Genomic DNA, 23,880 nt, shown 5'->3' with positions numbered 1-23,880 from the left:
TCCACACCACCCCTGCTCCTTTCAGCTTCTCTTCCAGTATTATCTTCCTCCATTAGATTATGGGTCCTCTGAGGGCAGAGACTGTCATTTGCTAGAGTTCTAGCACAGTGCCTGGAACAGAGTGGATACTTAATAAATGTTTATTGATTGACTGGCATGGGGGTAAAAGGGCAGCTAATGACACAGTGGATAGAGCACTAAAAGACCAAAGTTACATCTGGTCTCAGGTACTAGCTGTGTGACCCTGGGCAACTCACTTAACCCCTGTTTGCCTCAGTTCTTCATCTGTAAAATGAGCTTGAGAAGGAAATGGCAAAAGGACTCCAGTATCTTTGCCAAGAAAACACCAAATGGGGTCACAAGAGTCAGACACAACCGAACCCGCTGAACAACAACAACAAAACTAACCGAAAGAATACATCAGTTGGGGCATGAGTCAATGGCATTAAAGAATATCCCTGATTCATTAGGCCTGCCTCCAGAACCATGGATGGAGATGTAGCCAGCCTAGTTTAGGGACCAAAATCATCAGCAGGACTGGGATTTGGGATAAAGATGCCTCAAAGTTCATATGAGCTACATCAATATTGTCAATCTTTGTAGGTAGAGATATTAAGGCTGCCCTATATGCACAAAATCATGCAGTTATCAGTGAAAATCCAGGTCTCTATTCCTATAGCTTCCATTTTGTAGAGATATCCAGGTTGGGATTCATTCCTTTCTTGGTCTTATTCCTGTCTTCCAGACTTCTAAACCACACTGTCTTATCCTGGACCTCCAGCTGGAATATCCGCCACTACTCCTGCAACATGGGATATCTCTCTGCAAAGGCCAACCCCCCTTCTCCCATTGGTAAATTCCTCCTGGAGTCTCCATTTTTGTGGAGGAACCCAGGCTAGCCTTCATTTCACTCCCAGCACTGTTCCTGGATCCTGGACTTCCAAACCATGCGTCCCAGCCTGGGCTCCTTCATTCTTTCACCTTTCTTTTTTTTGTTGTTTTTTTTGGGGGGGGCAATGGGGGTTAAGTGACTTGCCCAGGGTCACACAGCTAGTAAGTGTCAAGTGTCTGAGGCCGGATTTGAACTCAGGTCCTCCTGAATCCAGGGCCAGTGCTTTATCCACTGCGCCACCTAGCCACCCCTCTTTCACCTTTTCAATTTTCTTTTGTGTGTGTGTGTTTTCTTCTCCCATTATTATGTCAGCCCCTTGAAGGCAGGGACTGCCTTTCTTTTTGTTTTATTTGTATCTCCAGGGCTTAGCACAAGGCCTACTATGTACTCAATAAAATCTTGTTTCCTTCCTTCATCAGAGATTAATACAAGGTTATATAACTTGTCTACTTTATGTAGAAACATTTGCTGTTTGTAGCATGAGGGAAAATAAATTGTGTTTGTTTGAACAAGTTCAGTTGTTTTAGTCTTGTGCAACTATTCATGACCCCATTTGGCATTTTCTTAGTAAAGTTACTGGAGTGGTTTGCCATTTCTTCTCCAAGTCATTTTACAGATGAGGAAACTGAGGCAAACAGGGTTAGGTGACTTTCCAGGGTCACACAATGTCTCAGGCTAGATTTAAACTCACAAAATGAATCTTCCTGACTTCAGGCCTGGCACTCTATCCACTATGCCTACTCTATCCACCTAGCTACCCTGTTTGAATGGATGCCTTTTTTCTAAATGGTTTAGATTTCATCAATTCTTGGAGAAAGCTTCTTGAATTATATAATATCAACCTTCTAGTATTTTTGTGAACTTGGGAGGGGCCAAGTGTCACAATCTATGAATTGATTATGCAGAGATATGTATTATTTCTACCCCCTCAGACCAACGGTCATGGATAGTATATAGATATGAAAGATAGGTTAATGGTAAGGATCCCAGATTTGCAGAAAAGTTTAGAAGGACAGGCAGATATCAGATACCAGGAATGAGAGTAAGCAAGGGTCAAGGGATGGGTATATCAGGCAGAATCAGGGAACACACAAATAGCAAAGTCAGTGTATATCAAGGTCAGATTCAGGTGGGCAGATCAGAAACAATGGTGCATAAGGCCAGGACGTTAGGTAAATAGTGATGTGGGATGGAATTTAGGGTCCAAATTGATCTTGAGTCATCCAAAAGAATTACAAGACTCAGTGACTCAGTTTACCAAGTTTATTGCAATGCTGTGAATGACCACAGTCAGAGAAAAAGAAAAAAGAAAAGGAGGTAGTATATTTAAGGTATAATGGACACTTTAAGTGCTCACCTGCCATTTCAAGGTTTGTGAATTCTGGAAGAAACCAAAGAGTACTGTTAAAGTTTAAAGTTATTTTAAGATTGGTGTGTGTGTGTTAAAATATTGGAAACAAAGCAATTAATGGTTTTAACAAAAACAGGTACATTAGTTGTTTCCTCTAAGACAGAGGAAAGTGTTGAAAGCTGGTAAATCACTACACAGAAAAGGACCTTCTAGACTTTTTAAAATTTGTAAACTTGCCAGAAAAGAGCTAGTTACAAGGAATGCTTTTGCTGAGGACTTATAAGGTTGCTTATTGTACAGAAGTAATTTCTAATAATTGGTCTTTACACCAGGATAAAGTTTATTTTGTTTTTTTCTTTTTGTTTGTTTTTTCTTTTTTTTTTAGTGAGGTAGTTGGGGTTAAGTGACTTGCCCAGGGTCCACACAGCTAGTAAGTGTTAAATGTCTGAGGCCAGATTTGAACTCAGGTACTCCTGACTCCAGGCCGCTGCTCTATTCCACTGTGCCACCTAGCTGCCCCCAGGGATAAAGTTTAAACCTGAGAAGAAGGAAGGAAAAACGAAGCAACATGTGTGTGTGTGTGTGTGTGTGTGTGTGTGTGTGTGTGCTACCCTGGTAATCTTTTTTGCTCATTGTAACTCATGGAGTAGAGGTTTGCATTTAAGATAAAATATTTTGGGACAGTATTTATAATATTGTTTTGAGTTTTGAATTCAGGTATAAATGTTTGGAGGTTAGACCAGTCATCCAAGTACTGGACGAGAATGCCCAAGAGGGAATGTCTGCTTACAGGTGGAGGTATCTGGGAAAAGCTGAGAGGACAATTTCGACTCAATCCGAGGTAGGCTCCTTTTTGGCTCATGAGTTCCTACTGAACAGGAATGTTTCCCTCACCTGCTATCCCTGAATTTGGCAGTATTGTATGACTGGTGGTCACTTGTAACTTTTACCTGAAATCAAACAGAGCTAAGGATATTTTATCCTGGCCTTCATAATCATGTCCCTGCTTTTTCTTTTATAGCAGATTTCTATAATCAGAACAAGTAGTCAGTAGAAGAATGAGCACAATGCAAGTATGTAAGATCTTACTGTTTTCAGTTTAAATGTGTGGTCACTTGATATGTCAAACAACAAGGTATATTAATATTCAGGTTTGTCATCTGCCTGTTAATGTTTACATGGTATTATGATAAGGTTAAATAACTGGGTATCTTTTTTGTTTGGAAGAAATGTGAAATTCCTCCCATTCAGCTGAGAGGGAGGATGGTAACTAGGAAACAGAGTTATGCATTTTAGGTTTTATCATAAATCTGCCCAGTCAGATCTCTGTTACGTACTGCCAAGGGCACCAAGCTACCAACTCCATAGTACAAGGGAATCACAGAGCAGACCTTGCTGCTAGATCAGCTGCCAGGTCCATTCACCAGTCCAACCATAGCCCTGGTCCCTTTGCACCCTATTGTGCCCCCCAGGTATTTCCCCCTCCCTATAACAAGGAGGAGATTATAAATCTTTAGTGTTAACTACCAACTGTTTAAGCCCCATATGTTACTTTTGGCTATTTGGATTCCAGAGTAAGAATGCTACTGCCTCTTCTTATACTAGAGTTAGAAGAGGAACTTGAGATAATTTTCTTTAGTGGGTCTGGAAAACTGCTGCCCTTACTATTCTTTTGTTGGGTATCTTGAACATGAAGCTATGCTTACAAATTTAACATTGGTAATAGAGTAAGTTTCTAATTCTACTGCATTAGGGTTACAGGAATTGGAAGAATGTTCAAACTCTCTGGCAAATGTGATCATGGACTGAGACGGAGTCTATATGGTTCAGAAAACCTCCTGAAGGTTGAGTTGCCATACAGAGGTTACCTGGATGCTGAAACTGTTCACAACTGCTTGCTTCATCCAGTTTTTTCATGGAACTCTTAGATTTATTCTGGTAGTAGGGTCCCTGTTGTCCCTTGATCTGTTTGTAAATTATTTGTGTTTTGTGTTGTGGTCTTTGCATTTGTAACTCTGGTTCCTACATCTCCCTCAATTCATAAACCCCCTGTTGGCCCTACTTCGCCCCACTCAGCAGGAAGCAGTAACAGAAGAGATGATCTTTGTCCTTTTTCCGGGGGCATATGAAAAGGGGGTAATGAAGTAGGAGGCAAAAAAAAGGGGTTAATAGAAAAAACTTAAGACCCAAGCTTTAATTCAGATTTTAGCTCAAAAAGGGAGTCAGACCCCAGTTAATGGATAACTTACAAGTCAAGATGCTAGGTTCTCTTACCCACAGAAATCAGTACTCATAATGAGACCATAAAGGGTCAGGTCAAATAACAATAAAGAATTGACAGCCTATAGAATTCAGACTAGAAATGAAAGAAAATGAATTTGTTTTGAAAGTAGCCATGGGAACCAGACAAGATATATGCGCAGTAAGGCCAAATTTGTCCCCAGTTTCACCTTACGATGTGTAAACTCCAAAAACACACCTCCACTGAAAAAGGTACCCGCCTCGGGGGTTAGCTTAGGACCCCAGGAACTCCCAATTAGGATGAGCCCTCCCCTATACCTCCCAAGGTGGAGAATATTATAATGAGTAGGATAGGCCCTCCCCTGTACCTCCTAAAATGGAGATTATTATAATGAGACTGATAATCAATTTATCCATACTATAAATATAACTGTCTTTTCTTTCACTATTCGAGAGATACCTTTCCACTATTCTGGTTCTCTTCCTGTGGTCACTCACAGTATTGCAATAAAACTTGGGAAACTGAGTCACTGAGTCTTGTAATTCTTTTAGGATGACTCACAATCAGTTTGACCCCAAATTCCACCCCACATCAAATAGTATAATCCAGAACCTAGGCAGGTGATCAGAAATCAGAAGGTCTATAAGGAAGATCATTCTGGAGCAAGAGGAACATGAGAAAAATAATCAAAAATACATTCTATGAGTAGAGAAGGCCTGGACTTGGCTTAAGGGCTGGTGTCCTTCTACTGAGAATGAATCTGCTAATCTTACAGCTACTTGAATAGCCCTTTTGTACATTAGCTAGCAAGGCTGTGAGGTAAATTTAACAAGAGAGTTGGAGATGTGTTGATTATCTCTGGGGCATGTTGGTCTGAACAAGTCACCACTTAAAAAAGCAAGAGATATCTCCAAAACACATGAAGGAACAGAAACTATACTGGAGTAGAATTTCAGTGGATGGCAGCTGTGGAGACAGAGAACAGCTAAGGATGACAGCTACTCTGGTAGCAGAGTGGCAGGCTTCCAAGACCTTGTGGTAGCAGATGCAGTGCAGAATGTCAGCAACAAAGCACTTTCTGGACTGTGACAAAGAGATATTTGAGGTGAAGTCAAGAAGTAAAGTCAAAATCAGCTTCCAGAAGACTGTGTGATGAGAACTCAGGTAGTAGAAGTCTTCTAGCCCCAAATGGCACTTAAACAAAAGACTTCCTCACTGAGAGAGTGAATTTTCTGGGGCTCTGCCTTGGAATAAGGCCCTAAATCTTTTCCCACCAGTATTCTAGTCTGTGGGAGATAGTATTCACTTGGCTATGGGGGCTGAAAAGAATTCTGTTGTTTTGACTTTTCCTCTCTCAGGCAGAAATTCAAAACCTATTCGGAGGCAGTCAAGTACTTGGGGTCTTAAGAATAGCAAGAAGCAGTTGCCTTAATTGAACAGTGGCACAACACATGCTAAGCCTGGTTCCCCATGGCCTTCAGTTGTTTTGAAAAGGCACACTTAGTGATCCTGGATAGAGGAAGACTGAAGGAAAGTAAAGGTCTTTCAGTAGGTCTGAGGAGCCAAGAGGTAGGAAAGGAAGCCACACCATATGGTCTTCAGAGAGACCAAGATCTACCAGGATTTCTCCTTCTAGCAATATGGGTGTAGTTTATTCCCTAAAAGGCAATAAAACTGTCCCCAGGATGTGATTAGGTGGGGGGAGAGACAGAGAAGGAGTGGTCAGACAGCTAGGAGGAGATCCTGGAGACAGTAGTGTATGAGGTCATCAAGTACAACTCCCTTATTTACATTGAGAAAAGTGCGGCTTGGGGCAGCTAAGTAGTAGAGTGGATAAAGCACCAGCCCTGGATTCAGAGGGACCTGAGTTCAAAGCCAGCCTGAGATACTTGACACTTACTAGCTGTGTGTACCCTGGGCAAGTCACTTAATCCTTATTGCCCCACCAAAAAAAAAAAACAGTGAGGCTTAACAAGGTAAATCACTGACAAGATCATACAGGCAGTAAGTGGTGCATAAGGGATTCAAACCCAGGTTCTTTGGCTCTTTAAATTGCACCATTTTACATCTAAACAAAGCCCATAGCACTCCCAAAAATTTTCTGCTCCAAGTGCCTAGCCAGGCCTGACCCTGCTTAGTTTCTAAGATCAGGTGAAATCAGGTGGGTCCAGTGTGGCATGGCCTTCAACTAGCCAACTTCAGTTCCTTGTAGAGTATAGAAAAAGCCATACAGTTTAATCTGAAATGGAATTTAAAAGTTATCTTTTTTTAAAAATAATAACAAACATTTTTATTTATAGTTTGGGGTTCCAATTTTATCTCTCCTTCCCTCCCTCCCCTAACCCCTCGCTGAGGCAGCAAAAAATCAGGGATGGGTTATACACGTATGATTATGTAAGACATTACCATGTTTGTCATTTTGTACAAGGAAATTTGATTAAAAAGGGGGGGAAAAAGAAAGTGGAAAATAGCATGCTTCGGCCTGTTCCATCAATATCAGTTCTTTCTTTGGAGGTGGATAGTATGTTTCATCAATAGTCCTTTGGGATTGTCTTGGATCATTGTACTGTTGTGAAAAGTTAAGTCATTCAGAATTCTTCATCAAACAGTATTGCTGTCTCTGTGCACAACATTCTCTTGGTTCTGCTCATTTTACTACACATCAGTTCATACAAGTCTCTCCAGGCCTTTCCGAAGTCATTCTGCTTGTCATTTCTCCTGCTTTAACTATCAAGATCTAGCTCCAAAAGAAAGAGTTTTATATGGAGATAGAAATAAACTTTAAATTGCTTTAATGCTTTAAGGATCTGATTTCATGAGAACAAACATTCCCTTTCAACTTGAAAAAAAAACACAAAACTTTTAGTAAATGATTTTTTCCAGCTGCTATGGCCAAAATGATCATCACCCTGCACCAACAGGTGATGTGCTTCTCAAAACTTGGCTATCTGGTCTTCAGCAGACAGATTTACTGTCCAATATGCGTCTCTTACTTTAATGTCTTCCCAGCTTCATAGGACTCGCTAGACCTTACACTCTGCTGACATAGCTTTGGAGACCCCAGTGTCACCTCCACGTCATGATGAGGCACAACAGTCCAACTTCAGGAGGGGTAGAAATAAAGACCTGACAAGATTTGTGTAAGCTGATCTCTTAAAAATCCTGAGCGTGTTCCCTGTCTTATGACAAGTCAGTCAGACACAATCCCTCAAGCGGTGATGCTGCCAGCATCACCCTGTGATACAGTTGAGAAGTCTGGCAGATAAAAGTCATTCAACAGCTTCTCTGGAAAATACAGCACAAACCAGAGTCTGTTGTGTACTAGTTACAAACAAATACTTTGCAAGAACAAGTTCATGGAAACAATTGGTTCCAAAGCCTTTGGAACTAAAGTTGAGAAGTAAAAAAACCCCAAAACAGACTGAAATAAACTGTTCCAACCATGGATTGTGGCATATGTTGAATAAGGCACCTGGCACAGTGACTAGCTACACCCACTCCTTGGCTCTCTACAAGTCTTGGTTTTTTAAAGTGACCCTTAAAGTCTCATGAATTAGATGCTTTGCATTTAGTACATACTATGATGTTTAAACTACTTCCAATTCCACCTACCTTAGAAAAACTCATGAAAACTGGAAAGAAAATTGACAACCTGCTTGAAGATTGAAGGAGGGAGAAGGTGCTTTATAAGTTGTAAGTTTGATTACAGATTCTCTTTTTCAAATTTTGTTCTGAATCATAGTATGTGAACCAAATATTAAAATATTCAGTTTTTTATTTTTAAGAGGGACAGCATGGTTTTGGAGATGCACAGCTGGCCACAGTCAGGAGGATTCAAGTACCACATCTCACAGATGCTGGCTGTGTGACCCAGGGCACATCACTTACCAGGTTTCTCAGACTATGAGTTGGGAAGCTTTTGCCAATCATCACTGGTGATGGAAGTTACTTTACTGGCCATTCCCAGCATCAATGAAATGACAGGTTAAGTTTTTTTTCTTTAAAGTATACAAAATATGGATCCTGAAAATCAATGAACTGTTTTCTTCAGTCACAACCACATATATTATTCAATAAAACAAGCTAGATATAATATATGTTTGTGTTTATATGCTATTTTGGGAGCTACAGAACACTTTCTCCAAAACCCTGTAAAAGAGATTGTTTAAGTAATGCTGAAAGGCTCAAGTACAAACAGACAGTAGCTAACTTCTAGTTCTCACTGCCACAGAGCAATCCCTCATATCCAATCAGTTGCCAAATGTTGTTGACTCTACCTCCTTGATCTTACTCATATCTACAACCTTCTTTCTATTCATAGGGCCACCACTCCAGTTCAGACTTTTATTTCTTGCCTGGGTTACAGTCACAGCCTTCCAATTGACCTCCATGCCTTCAAATTCTACCCTCTCCAATTTATCCTCTATATGATGAACTGGATCCACTACAACTTTATTTTACACAATCTCAACTGGGCCCTCACTGTGACAAGGCAATCCTTTTAAACCTCCCTGATTAACTATCCCACTCACTATGGTGTCTTTTTCAAAACTTTTCATTCCTCCTCAAGTCACTCTGAGCTTCCTCTCCCCCTACACTATCTACTGAGAAACCTGCCTCATGTTTCACTAAAAAAAAAAACTGAAATAGGGGGCAGCTAGGTGGCGCAGTGGATAGAGCACCGGCCTTGGAGTCAGGAGTACCTGAGTTCAAATCCAGCTTCAGACACATAACACTTACTAGCTGTGTGATCCTAGGCAAGTCACTTAACCCCAATTGCCTCACTAAAAGAAAAAAAAATGAAATCCTCAGAGTTCCCTGTTCTTCATTTCACATCCCTCAGATGCCCTTTGCCACTATCTCTTTCACATCTATTTCACATGAAGAGATGACCTTTCTCCTTGCCAATACAAATCCCTCTGAATGTACATTATCCCATTCCATTAGGTAGCCTCCAGGATATTGCCTCTTCTGCCATTCCTATTCTCTTACTAATATTTAATTGTTCTCTCTCTATTGGGGACTTTTTTGCTGCCTTCATCCATATCCATATCTCCTCCATCCTCAAAAAAAAAAAAACACACACACACACACAAAAAAAAACAATTTGATCCATTCATCCCTGCTAGCTGTCATCCTAGATTTCTCTTCCCCTTGGTAGATAAACTCCTTGAAAAAGCCATTTACAATAGATGCCTCCACATCCTTTCCTTTCATTCTCTTCAGAACTCTTTGTAGTCTGGCTTCCAACCTTCAACTGAAGCTGCTCTTTGCAGCCACTAATAATCACTTAGTAACCAGATCTAGTGGTCTTTTCTCAATCCTCATCCTTTTTGACCTCCCTGCAGTTTTTGGCACTGTCAATCACCATGTTCTCTTTTAAACTCTCTTCTCTTTAGATGTTCCTGAAACTGTTCTCTCCTGTTTGTCCTCCTACCCACCTGACCACTCCATTGTCTCATTTGTTACTCTTTAACTTCAGTTGGGGGTCCCCCAAGACTCTGGACTGGGACCTCTTCTATTCTCCCTCTATACTATTTCGCTTGATCATCTCATCTGCTTCCATGGTTTTACTTTTCATCCCTATGCAGATGACTTAGATCTGCTTGTCTATCCCTCCCTTCAATCTTCAAGCAGTTTGTCAATTTTCTCTCCTGACCTGCAGTCTCATATTTCCATTTCTTAGAAATTTCAATCTGGATGTCCTATAGACATCTTAAACTCAACATGTCTAAAACCGAACTTATTATTGTTCACCTCAAACCCTCCCCTTTCCTAATTTCCTTATTACTTTTCTGGTTAACAACACCCTCCCAGTCACTCTGCCTTGTAACCTAGGTATCAACCATAATTCCTTACCATCTCTTACTTCCATATGCAATTAGTGGTCAAATCATGTTATTTTCATAGTATTTGGCATATACATTCCCCCTTTCTCTTCTCTGATATTGCCACTACACCGATACAGGCCCTTAGTACCTCATGTCTATACCTTTGCAATAGTCTGCTGGTTGGTTTCTTTGCTGTCTCTCCCTACTCCCAACCTTCATCTAGTCAGGTGACAAACTCATTTCAATTTCTTAAAATTTCATTCTGACCCATTTCACTCCCCTATTCAATGAACACCAGTGGCTCCTCATTATATCCAATTATGAAATTGGCTTTCAAAGTCCTTCATAAGCACACACACACACATACACACACACACACACACACACCCCTTTCCAAGGACACTAGCTTTCTTTCTTTTCCTTGAATGTGGCCTTCTATTTCCCAGCTCAGTCTTTTCACTGGCTGTCCTCTATGCCCGTTACTAACTCTCTCTCTCTCTGTCTCTCTGTCTCTGTCTCTGTCTCTGTCTCTCCCTCCCTCCCTCCTTCCATCTCTCTCTCTCTCCCCCTCTCCCCCGTCTTTCTGTGTGCTTATGTATCTCTGTGTGTATGTTTTTGACTATAAACATTCTCAGGTCTCTCCTATTGGAGGAAAACCCTACAAACCTTGCTTGATCCTACTGGATCTTCGTGCTACTTCTCCCTTTCTTTTCACTATGAATTTCTAAAAAGAAGAATCCATCCTTATTGCTTTCACTTTATTACCACTCATTCACTCTCCAATCCCATGTAATCTTTCCCTAACACTTTGTTGCCTCTTGCTCTCTAAAAGGTTAGTATTGATTTAATAATAGCCAGATTTCATGCTCTTTCACCTTTATGCAGCATTTGACATTATTAACTATTAATTTTTTTCACTGCTTTCATCCTGGAAAATTTTTGTTATTCTTTCCTCATTTGGCTTCTGTGACACTGTTCTCTCTTGATTCTCCTTTTAACTGTCTGACCACTCATCAGTTTCCTTTGCTACTTTATCTTCCATTCCCTCATTTAGCACCAATGTCCTTGGCTAGACAGGAATACCTGAGTTCAAATCTGGCCTCAGATACTTACTAGCTATGTGACTGTGGGCAAATCACTTAACCGGTTTGTCTCAGATTTCTCATTGGTGAAATGAAAAAATTTAAAATGCCTATGTCTCAGGGTTGTTATGAGGATCAAATGAGATAATTGTAAAATACTTAGCACACAGTACCTGTCACATAGTAAGCACTACATAAATGTTAACTGTTATATGATCATTTTTAGCTATTATCTCTCTCTTGGCAATAGCATGTATTCCCATTCCTTTCTCTGTCACTTCTATGCGGATGACTCTCAAGTCTATATATCCAGTTCAGAATGAGCTCTATGCATTTCAGTCCCACATCTTTCACTGTCAGTGGCATGTCTCCATCTGGATTTCTTGGCAATGCCACAAATTCTACAGTCAAAAACCTCCCCCTCCTCCCAGCATGAAAATATCAGCTGATGATCCATCCAGTCACCCAGCCTCAGCATCATCTGGGACCTTTCCTTTGCCCACATCCTAATCACTGGCTAAGCCCTAAGTTTTGCTTCTGCTGCATTCACTCTGCCAATATCCTAGCTCCAACCCTCATTCTAGCTCTAGTCTTTTACATAAGCCAGTGTACTACTAAACTAAATTTTTCTCATCTTTTCCCTGGTCATCCTAAATCTTCTTCCTAAGGCCTAGGTCTGATCATGTTACTCTCAAGATTGGCAGTCTTTAGGTTTTTCCCATTGCCTATCAGATAAAACACAAATTCCCTAGCCTGACTTTGAAGACCCCCCCACAGACCTAGAGCCAACCAACTCTTCTAACATTTCTGTCTATTCACTTTCACATTTTTCTGTGATTCAGCTAAATTGCACTGAACATTGCTCTCTAATCTTGTCCTTTCCTCTCTCACCTTCGTGCGTTTTCAAAGATAACAAGCCTTCCCACCACTATCACCACCACCATCACTATCACCACCACCACCACCATTACTCCATGTCTAGAATCTAATCACTTTAGATGTCCCTGGCTAAATCTTTTTTCTTCCTTGAAGGCTCAGTTCAGGTGCCATTTCTTCTATGAAGCATTTTCAGATCACCCTCTCCACAAATATCTTAAAGCACTTTGTTTAGACTTTTTTTTTTTTGCCTTTATCATACTTTGCTTCATCTCATATTTGTTTGTATACATTGTGTTTTTCTACTTATTTTTACTGCAAACCCTAATATCAGACTATGTATTTTAAAATTTTTAATGTTTTAAGCTTAATAATCAATAATTGCTATTTTTAAACATCTTTGTTTATCACCGCTCTGAGTTATCCTACCCCCTAACTCAGCACTTGAAAGTTACAGCGTAACTCCAGGTAGTAGCTGTTACCTCATACTCTTTTTTTTTTTTTTGGTGAGGCAATTGGGGTTAAGTGACTTGCCCAGGGTCACACAGCTAGTAAGTGTTAAGTGTCTGAGGTCGAATTTGAACTCAGGTACTCCTGAATCCAGGGCTGGTGCTCTATCCACTGCGCCACCTAGCTGCCCCTTGCTACCTCATACTCTATGGTGGTCAATGGGTAAAGGCTCCCCATAGATCAGAAATCCCCACTAGTATATTTTGAATTAGTAGTCAGTCAATAAACATGAATGGCTTAAAGAAAAATCATTTAGTAAGACATTATAGTAAAAATGGTAGCTATATAAAATAAACACCTCACTCCACCCTCTGCTCACAAACCTAGGGCTTCCTATCATATGAATACATAATACCTTTGAAGTATTTCCCACAAGGTGGGAAAGCCCGCATGTTTGGAATACAGGAGGCCAAGACAACTTCCAACTCTCAAACTATGGGGATCTTAATGTTCTTTCTCTTCTAGCTGAGCCCTCACAAATCTCAGTTCCCTATTGCAAAGGCTAGCTCGCTCCTTTGCCAGAAGTCCCACTCATCAAAGCTGCTTCCTCCTGTGAGTGACCACCTCTTTGTATCCCTATCGATCTGGAATGCATGTCTCTGCTCCATTTACTGTGCCTCAATTTTTCTTGAACTTACTAAGTGATGGATAGGATATTTCCATTTGGCCTAGTAGCTCTACTAGATGCCACTTTAGTGGACTAAGTGGGGAAATCTCGACCCCAAAGAGATTAAAAAAACTAGGTTCTTCCCCTACGGCTGGTTCTTTTGAGTCTTCTAATACTTTCAATTCTAGAACACTTAAACTACTAAACTTAGTCTCCAGGGCTTAGCTATTTAAAGCCCTTCAAGATTGCAGTCCCCCTCTTTTTCTTTCTTTCTTTCTTTCTTTCTTTCTTTCTTTCTTTCTTTCTTTCTTTCTTTCTTTCTTTCTTTCTTTCTTTCTTTTTGTTGTTGTTGTTTGGCCAGTGACATTAGCAGCTAGGTAGCTAGAATATAGTGCTGGGCCTAGAGTCAATAAGACTCCTCTTTCTGATTTCAAATCTGACCTCATACACTTACTAACTATATGATCCTAGACAAGTCATTTAATCCTGTTATTCTTAGTTTCCTCATCTGTAAAATGAGTTGGATAAGGAAATGGCAAACCATTCCATTATCTGCCAAGAAAATCCCAATATGAGGTCACAAAGAGTTGGACACAACTTAAATGACTCAACAACAAAAAAAGACATATCTTCATTCTGATTCAGAGAGGTAGTCACTTCATAAAGAAACAACAGGGTGTTAACACCTTATTAACATACTAAAACTTTTTCATCTGTGATTACATCCTTTGACTACATCAACTAACCTGGGGGGAAAGAGGAGAAAAACCAAATTTCAATCTGTCTCTCTCCCCTTTCCCTACTTTTTGTCTTTTATTCACCTACCTCCCTTGTCCCTCTCCTGTCTCCCTTCTTTCTCTCTCCTCCCTCCTTTCTCTCTCTCTCCTTCTTGCCCTCTCTTTCTCTCTTGTTTCTCTCTCCTCTCCTTTCCTCTTTCTCTCTGTCTCTCTCCTTCTCCCCCTCCCACTCCCCCTCCTCTTTCTTCTCTCTCTCCCATTGTGCTCCCTGTCATCTAGCAGAACACCTTCCTTGAGAAATGTTTATTTGAGTGAATATATGTCCGATAAAGAAATTGAGGCTCAGAAAAGTTCTGTCTTGTACATAGTCACATAGCTAGTAAGCTGCAGTGCTGTAAAAAGAACACAGGCCTCCTGCCCCAGCTTCTTTCTACTACATCTACAATAGCAACAACAAGCATTTATATTGTACTTTAAGTTTTCCAAAGCACTCTTACACATATTATCTCATCTGGTATCTTCCACTTCTCTATCAGTTTTCACAGGAGTTTATTATTAATGCTTCTTGTGTCTCCTGCCTTTTCTGCTTGTTCACACTGGCCTTAGACTGAGGGTATGGAAAGGAAATTAAACTTTATATAATTCCTTTTCTAATTCGTTAATTATTAGAGCAAAAGTCTTATCAGGGAAAAGATAAAAGCTGACTAAAATGTAACTTGAAAAGTATAGTGAATTTAAATAATTTAAGCTCACCCTGTTACCTATTGCCAAATGTAACTGCAGTATGTTTTCAAGTTAACGAGCTCTGTGATTTGGGGCAATTCACTTAACTTCTCTAGGCCTGCTTTTCTCATCTGAAAAATGAAGAATTTAGATCAGATAATCTCTAAACTCATTTCTAACTCTAACAGTCTACAACTCTATAATTCAATAATTCTAAGTGAGGTAAAATGTTAGTGTAGTAACGTCTACATCACTGCCAATACCCATTAATTATAATTTACTTTTGTTGCTGTGACAAAATAGCTCTGGTAGATTTTTTTTTAAGTATTTCCTTTTGGAGGAAAGAATGGGAGAGATAATTCTGGGAGCAATGATTTCATTTGGGTAGAGAAATCCTGCTATGGAAAATCCTTGCACCAAGGCAGATTGTAACTTTGCTGTAATTTTTAGTTTGATAGAGTTGGCTAAAGTACAAGTTAAATGACTTGACCAGTTACATAGCTATTATTTGTCAGAGGTGGGACTGAACCCAGTTCTTAATTCTAAGACTGGTTGTGTATCTAATATGTCATCCTGCTCCAATTGGATTATTTAAGAAATTTTTAACAATGACTGAGTAATCTTGTTAAATTAATGAATTATTTATCTTATAGCTTTTTGAAGAATTTCATGAGCAGGACTAGATACAAAATAGACTGAGAAAATTTTCATGGTTCAAATCTTCCCCTTCTCCTACAAAGAGAAAAAAACAAATGTAGGTTTTACGCCCAGATCATTAGGTAAATAAATGATTACTCTGTAGTTGAACCTTGCACTTAGAACCCAACAGAAAATGACAAGGTATCTTAAATCTAGGACAAATCAGAGCCAGGCAAGTTATTAACTATGAGTACAGGAGAGCCTCATGTTCCCCAAGCCTGCCCTAGATTTGGAGATATGTGACAGTGGGAGGGAGTGTGAAAATCTAACTATGTCATGGAATCAACCAATTGTAATGCTAGTTAGACCCCTCCTATATGATGCTATATGTAGGGTCCTGAAGTTTATTCACTGTGTTTTTCCTTGGTTCAAGCCACTTATGGTTTTTTGATCAAAGGGACTAAAAATGTACCCTTTTCCCAACACCTTCTCTGGTGTTCAAACAGCCTGGTACGTAAAATTATCATTGCTATAATACTTATTTTCACATAAGGTATTGTTTCAATTTTTTATTAGGTATTAATTCAGTCATTGATACTCATATTATAAAATTATCCTCCTGAGAAACAAGTTTCTGAGGTGATAAAGCAGAAAAAGCAAAGAACCATAGAATTCAGAACTAGCAAGGAATATAAAAGATCATTCAATGCTACCACTTTGTTTTATATATAAGGAAGTTCAGGACTAGAGAAGTTAAGGTCACAAAGATACTAAGCAGTGACACAGAGGATAAAGCACTGGCCCTGTATTCAGGAGGACCTGAGTTCAAATCTGGCTTCGGACACTTGACACTAGCTGTGTGACCCTGGGCAAGTCATTTAACCCTCATTGCCCTGCCCCCCCCCCAAAAAAATACTAAGCAGATATACCTTAAAACATCTTTTTTTTTTTTTTTTTGGCAGGGCAATGAGGATTAAGTGACTTGCCCAGGGTCACACAGCTAGTACATGTCAAGTATCTGAGGCTGTATTTGAAATGAGGTCCTCCTGAATCCAGGGCCAGTGTTTTATCCACTTACCCTGAAAAATCTAAACGGAGAAGTACTCAACAAGTTATGAGTGGGGAAAAGAAAAGGTTTAAATCATTGTTGTCAAACTGAAATAGAATCGGGGTGGGGAGGGTACTAATCCATACGTAAGAATCCCTGTAGGCTATATTTTTTTTAAATTATCATTTATTTATTTTAAACATTCTTTTTGGGGAAAAAAATTAGTTCAAAATTCTCTTTCTCCCTCCCACCCCTCCCCTATAAACTAAGAAGACAAGCAATATGATATCAATTATACTTGTGAAATAATGGAAAACATAATTCCATATTAATCATATCACAAAAAAGCAAGAAAAATAAAATGAGAAAAATATACTTCAATTTGCACTCAGAATTTATCTATTCTCTCTCTGTAGGTGTATAACATTTTTTCATCATGAGTCCTTTCAAATTGTCTTGGATCATTGTATTGATCATAGTCTTTCAGAGTTGATCATTGTTACAATATTGGTCTTATTGTGTGCAATGATCTCTAAGTTCTGGTCACTTCATTTTTTTTATCAGTTCATATAGGTCTTCTCATGTTTTCACAATGCAATCCCCCTTGTCATTAATTATAGCACAATAGTACTCCATCACAATCATATGCTACAACTTGTTCAGCCACTCACTAATTGATAAACATTGCCACAATTTCCAATTGTTTGCCACCGCAAAAAAGAGCTGCTATGCATATTTTGTATATATGTCTTTTTCCTTTTCCTTTTATCCTCATTGGGATACAGACCTAATAGTGGTATTGCTGGAGCAAATGGTGTGCACAGTTCTATAATCCTTTGGGCATAGTACTAAATTGTTCTCCAGAATTGTAGGATCAGTTTGCAACTTTACTAACAGTGCATTAATGTTCCAATTTTCCCACATCCCTTCCAACATTTGTCATTTTCCTTTTCTGTCATGTTAGCCAATCTGAGGTGGTAAAGTTATTTTAATTTTCATTTTTCTAATCATCAATGATTTAGAACATTTTTATATGACTATAGATAACTTGGATTTCTTTTTCCAAAAACTGCTTGGTCAAATCTTTTGACCATTTATCAATTGGGGATTGGTTGCTATTTTTATAAATTTTACTAACTTCTATACCCATTATATATTTGAAAAATAAGGTCTTTATCAGAAAAATTTCCTATAAATTTTTTTTTTACAACACTTCACCATTTATGGTACTTTTTAGTAAAATGTAGATTCCCTGATTATCTCTTTTAATCAAGTATACTTTTTTTTTTTGGTGTGAAGCAATTGGGGTTAAGTGACTTGCCCAGGGTCACACAGCTAGTAAGTGTTAAGTGTCTGAGGCCAGTTTTGAACTCAGGTCCTCCTGAATCCAGGGCCGGTGCTCTATCCATTGTGCCACCTAGCTGCCCCCAATTAGGTATACTTTTGATTATCCTTTGTCTGAGATCATGATTATTATACCTGCCTTTTTTACTTCAGCTGAAGCATATTAGATTCTGCTCCAGCCCTTTATTTTAACTCTGTGTGTATCTTTTGGTTTCAAGTGTGTGTCTTCTAAACAACATATTGCTGGATTCTGGTTTCTAATCCATTCTGCTATCTACTTCATTTTTAAGGGTGAGCTCATCCCATTCTCATTCACAGTTATGTTTACTAACTATGCATTTCCCTCTATCTCATTATCTTCTGCCTCTCTCTCACACACATATACACACAAACACATCCCTCTTCAAAAGTCTATTTTGGGGGTGGCTAGGTGGCGCAGTGGATAGAGCACCGGCCCTGGAGTCAGGAGGACCTGAGTTCAAATCTGGCCTCATACACTTAACACTTACTAGCTGTGTGACCCTAGGCAAGTCACTAAACCCCAATTGCCTCACTGAAAAAAAGTCTATTTTGCTTGTAACTACTGTCTCCTTTAATCTGCCCTCCCTTTTATTATCCCCCTGCCATATCTCTTATGCTCTTCCCCTCTTATTTCCCTATGTTGTAAGTTACATTGCTTTTTACAATTGAATAGGTGCGTGTATATTCTTCTTTCTTTGAATCAATTCTGATGAAAATGAGGTTCAAGAATTGTCTGCCACGCCCCCCCATTTTCCTCTCCATAGGAAAAGTTCTTCCTTGTGTGTCTCTTTTATGTGAGAAAAATTTCCCCATTCTACTTCTTCCTTTCCCCCTTCTTCCTGTACATCTCTCTTTCTCACCCCTTCATTTTTTGAGATAATTCAACATAACTGATTCACACCAATGCCCTCCATCTATGTCTAATACATATGTATATATTCCCTATGTATATGTGAATATTCCCTATGCATATGCACACTAGGAACACATAGAGCAGGACCACATGCATGGAAAGAGCAATTTAGACCTCCAGATCCATAGATAGATTAGAGGGATGGATGGATGCATAGATGATAGATAGATAGATAGATAGATAGATAGATAGATAGATAGATAGATAGATAGATAGATAATTAGACAGACAGAAGTTATTAAGAGTCTACTATGTGCCAGGCATTATGCTAGATATTTCCATTGGGTTCAGGTGCCCCATATTCTCTGCTAGATACATAATTAGTTCTGGATATGTAAATTCTGTAAGAAAAATAGTCTCTGGGGGCAGCTAGGTGGCACAGTGGATAAAGCACTGGCCCTGGATTCAGGAGGACCTGAGTTCAAAGCCAGCCTCAGACACTTGACACTTACTAACTGTGTGACCTTGGACAAGTCACTTAACCTTCATTGCCCTGTGCAAAAAAAATTAAAAATAAACATAATAGAAATATAGTCTCTAACCAGGAATTTCTCCTTGTTGAGCTGTTTCCTGAGCTTTAGCTGCTTGGAATGGCTGCTCCTCTCCAACTCCTCACTATCTCTCACCAGCCATATCCAATCTATTGCCAAAACCTGTTGAGTTCACCTTTGTTAACATTTCTCTGTTATGTCCCACTCCTTTAACAATGCTACCAATCCACTGTAGGTCCTTATCACTTCACACCTGGACTATTGTAATAGCCTGCTGATGGATCTCCATACCTCAATCCATTCTTCATTCAGCCACTAAAGTGATTTTCCTAAAGCACAGGTTCATCCCTGTCACCTCCCTACTCAATAAAATCTAGTGACTCCCTATTGCCTCCAAGATCCAATAAAATCCCCTATTTTGACATTCAAAGCCTTTCATAACCTAGCTCCCTTCTATCTTTCCAAACTTTTTACACCTTGCTCTCTGCCACATATTCATCAATTTTGACACTAGCCTCCTTGCTGTTCCATGAGCAAGAAACACCATCTGGCCCTCTTCTCTGCTGCTCCCCATGCCTGCAGCATTCTCCCTCTTCATCTTGTGTTAGCTAAATTATTTGGGGCTACAGAATACTTTATAAAATTATTGCTACTTGTATATTAATGGCTATTTATATAATAATGCTATTGCACCTGTTTAGGCAGTATTTTTTTATTAATTAATATTGAATATAAGTAAAGAATTGACTACGTGGCAGTTAACACAAGCAGAGAAGCCCCAGTGCCATGTTGTCTCTCAGAGAGCACATGACCTACCAACCTACCCTGTCGTAAGAGCATGTGCCAACTGACAGCAGGTGCAGGAAGCCAAGAATGCCAAGAAGAATGGTGTCCCTTGAATGGTCTCAGCTTTTATCCTCTTTGGATAGAGGAGGGTCACTATACATTGATCAAAGCTAATTGGTTAGTATCATTCAATTCCATTGGTTGACATGACTTGAGGGTGGTCCATATTAAAATCATCTCTACAAATGACATCAGGAGAAAGTATCCAAAAGACTACCCCCCTAAATTGCTCAAGGCAAAGTCCATTATCCACTTGTGGTTTAATCCCATCAGTTCACTGGGATCTATCTACAAAAGAGTCTATCTCTATTCCTGTTGTACATTGGGTTTACCCTAAACAGTATTAAAACTTCCTCCTAAGAATTGACCTTTCTGAAAGTGTGGGAAGTGGGGAAGGGGAAAGAAAAGGGATCTGTGGGGCCCCCAGAAATTCATTATTAATAATTGTTTTCTCACAATCTCCTACTGGCTTCCTTGGCTTCCTTAAAGTTCCACCTAAAATCTCATCTTCTGCAGGAAGCCTTTCCCAAACCATCTTAATTCTAGTGCCTTCCCTCTCTTCATTTCCTATTTATCCTATATCCAAGTAGTTAGCACATATTTGTTTGCTATCTCCCCCATTAGACTGTGAGTTTCTCAAGGATAGTAACTCTCTTTTGCCTCTTTATGTATCCCTAGTGCTCAGTACAGCATGTCAGAGTAGTTGCTTAATAAAGGTTTATTGACTGACCAACTGTCCAGAAGGATATTCTTTGACCTATATTCAATTTCTTTGGCACAAAGAGTTAATACTAGCTAGTTTGTGCCCTCAGGCTTAATTTTGTTTTTTAAACTACCTCCTGAACACTGAGGGAAGGGCATTGGAACAAAACTAAATGCTAAAGGAAAAAAGTCATTGTCTCTTTCCTGGTTCATATGTTTGCCAGCTAAGTCCTATTCTTTAATACCCTTAAATGCAACCAAGCTTACATTGTAATACAGTACTGACCTGGATGCCATCTCTCTACACTTAGTCAGGACACCAAATATTTGCTGTCTGAGGCAGTTTTATGATGCATATTTAAAGTCCTTCCAAGGGGGAAGCTAGGTGGTGCAATAGATAAAGCTCCAGCCCTAGATTCAAGAGGACCTGAGTTCAAATCCGGCCTCAGACACTTGACACTTACTAGCTGTGGAACCCTTGGCAACTCACTTAACCCTCCTTGCCCCACCCAAAAAAATAAAATAAAAATAAAAATAAAGTTCTTCCAAGTAGAATGAACCTGCCATTGCTTATGGTCTGTAGGTATAGAGGTCAAGAACCTAGGGTCACCTCCATATAACAATGAAGTATTGGAAAAGGACTTTTTGTATAAGAAATCAATGCCCATCATACAAAAGTTATTTCCTGGTTATTTAATGGAAAGTCTTTAGTTGGTGGAACAGCTAGGTGGCACGGTGGATAGAGCCTGGAGTGAGGAAGACCTGAGTTCAAATCCAACGTTAGATACTTACCAGCTGTGTGACCCTGGGAAAGTCATTTAACCCAATTTGTCTCATATTTCTCATCTGCAAAATGAGCTAGAGAAGGAAATGCCAAACCCCTCCAGTATTTTTGCCAAGAAAAATTCAAATAGGATCATGAAGACCCTGAAACAACTTTAGTTTGTACTTCCCTTTATGAATTTAAACTACCTTCAAACGTCAGGTTTGCCTTCTTTTACTTTCTGTTTATTTATTTATTTTTTTAGTAATTCTCACTTTGTACAATTTTATGTTCTATATCAGTACATACAAGCCTTTCCAGGTTTTATGGACTTATTTTTTATGGTCCAATATATTCTATTATATTCATATAACATAATTTGTTCAGCCATACACCAAATGATGTGTACTCCCTTAGTTTCCAGTAATTTTCTATAATAAAAGAATTGCTGCAAATATTTTTGGATGCTAGTCCTTTCCTTCTGTGAGAATTAGAGCACCACCAACCTGATGAGAAAGACATTGCAGGGAAGCTCTGCCTGAGGAGAAAGCATGAGGTGACCTTTCTGGGGTTTTGAAGGTCGGATTGGCCTCTGGAATTTACCCAGCATCCGGAAGTTGCCCCGTGTCCAGAAGTTACATCTATAGAACTGCCTGTAGTCATGTCAATCAAAGTTACCAGCCAATTAGCTTGGAGCTGTGTATGTGGACAGCCTTGCTTCCTATTTCACAGGGGGCTTCTGGGAGAAGCGGCGAAGGAGTGCAGTCTTTTCATTCAGGAACTGGCTGTTGGAGAAACACACTCTCTCTCTTAGATAGCTAAATGAAGATCTCTTTCTCTCTTTGCTAACCCCTAATATACTATAATAAATGCTTAATGCCCAAAGACTGGTGCTAAAGCTTTTCTAATTTAAGGCGACCACACATTAGATTTTAAACATCACAGCTAGAATTTTAGGCTTTAGACTTCTATAACTTTTGGGGCTTATATATCTATCAGTGGTGGTGTTGGGTAAACCAGTTTGTCCAGTTTAGTGGTTTGTGTGTGTGTCTGTGTCTAAGCTGAAGATACGTTTTTCTTAATCAAATTCTTTAATACCCTTTGAAGAATTAAGGTTCTTAAGGTAAACTTTTCTTTTCTCTCATTAGATTATTAGCCCTTTATAATCATACAGCATCTTTCAATTGCTTGAATAAACTTACCTTTCTAGATTTCTCAAGACTCTTATGTCTGTATTTTAAAGTTTCTGCTCAGCTCTTGTCTTTTCATCAGAAAATGTTTGAAATCTTCTATTCTATCAAGCATTTTTTCCACTGTAGAATTATATTCACCTTTTCAGGTTAAGATTTTTTTTTTATTGTAAGCCTATATCTTTTGCCTTTTAGAATATTGTTCTCAAGATACCCCATCATTTTTGGTAGAAGCTGACAGGTCTTTTATAATCCTAATTGTGTACCCATGGTACTTGAATTTTTTCTTTCTCACTAAATACAGAATTTTTTTCTTTGAGATAGAAGGTATAGATTTTGGCTATGACATTCCAGGGATTTTTCCCTTTGAGGTTTCTTTCAGGAAGTGATCAGTGATTCTGTCTTTTTAGTCTTCCCTCTGGTTCTAATTGATCTGGGCATTTTTTCATTTATAATTTATAAATTATAATGTCCAGTCTTTTTAATTGTGGTTTTCAAAGAGTCCAGAGTTCCTGAAATTATCTATTTGTTGTTGTTACTTTTGTTGCTTTTTCTGGAGACAATGTGAATTCTTTCTAGTGGTACTTTGTTTTCTGTGTTAAGAAGTTCTGGGGCAATTTTTTTTGTATTCTGCTATTGTGTTGTTTCAGGTTTTTTGATTTGTCTTGTTCTTCTGGAAGACTTAAAATCCTTATGTTGTCTCTATGCATCCTGTGTTTGAGATTAATGGTTCCCTTCAATGGAGGTGTTTTCTTTTAATGTTACCACTTTTTTGCTTGTCTTCTTCCAGTTTGTCCTTCACTTTCAAGCATTTGCATTCCCAGTCAGTTATTCTCTTTTGTTTCTTTGCTGAGACTTGCCACTGTGGATTTAAGATTTTATATGCTATTTATGTCTACTGGAGAAGGAAATGACAAACAACTCCAGTATCTTGGCCAAGAAATTCCCATAGAGAGTATTGGTGTGCTATGGATCCACAGTGTCATAAAGAGTCAGATGTGACTAAACAAATAAACAACAATTTATGCCTACTGGATAAGTCATAAATTCTGGTTTTTCAATTAATATTTCT

This window comes from Dromiciops gliroides, chromosome 2 (genome assembly GCF_019393635.1).
Source record: "Dromiciops gliroides isolate mDroGli1 chromosome 2, mDroGli1.pri, whole genome shotgun sequence".
NCBI lineage: Eukaryota > Metazoa > Chordata > Mammalia > Microbiotheria > Microbiotheriidae > Dromiciops > Dromiciops gliroides.
The sequence above is the reverse complement of the archived record's forward strand: the minus strand, read 5'-3'. Positions refer to the sequence as shown.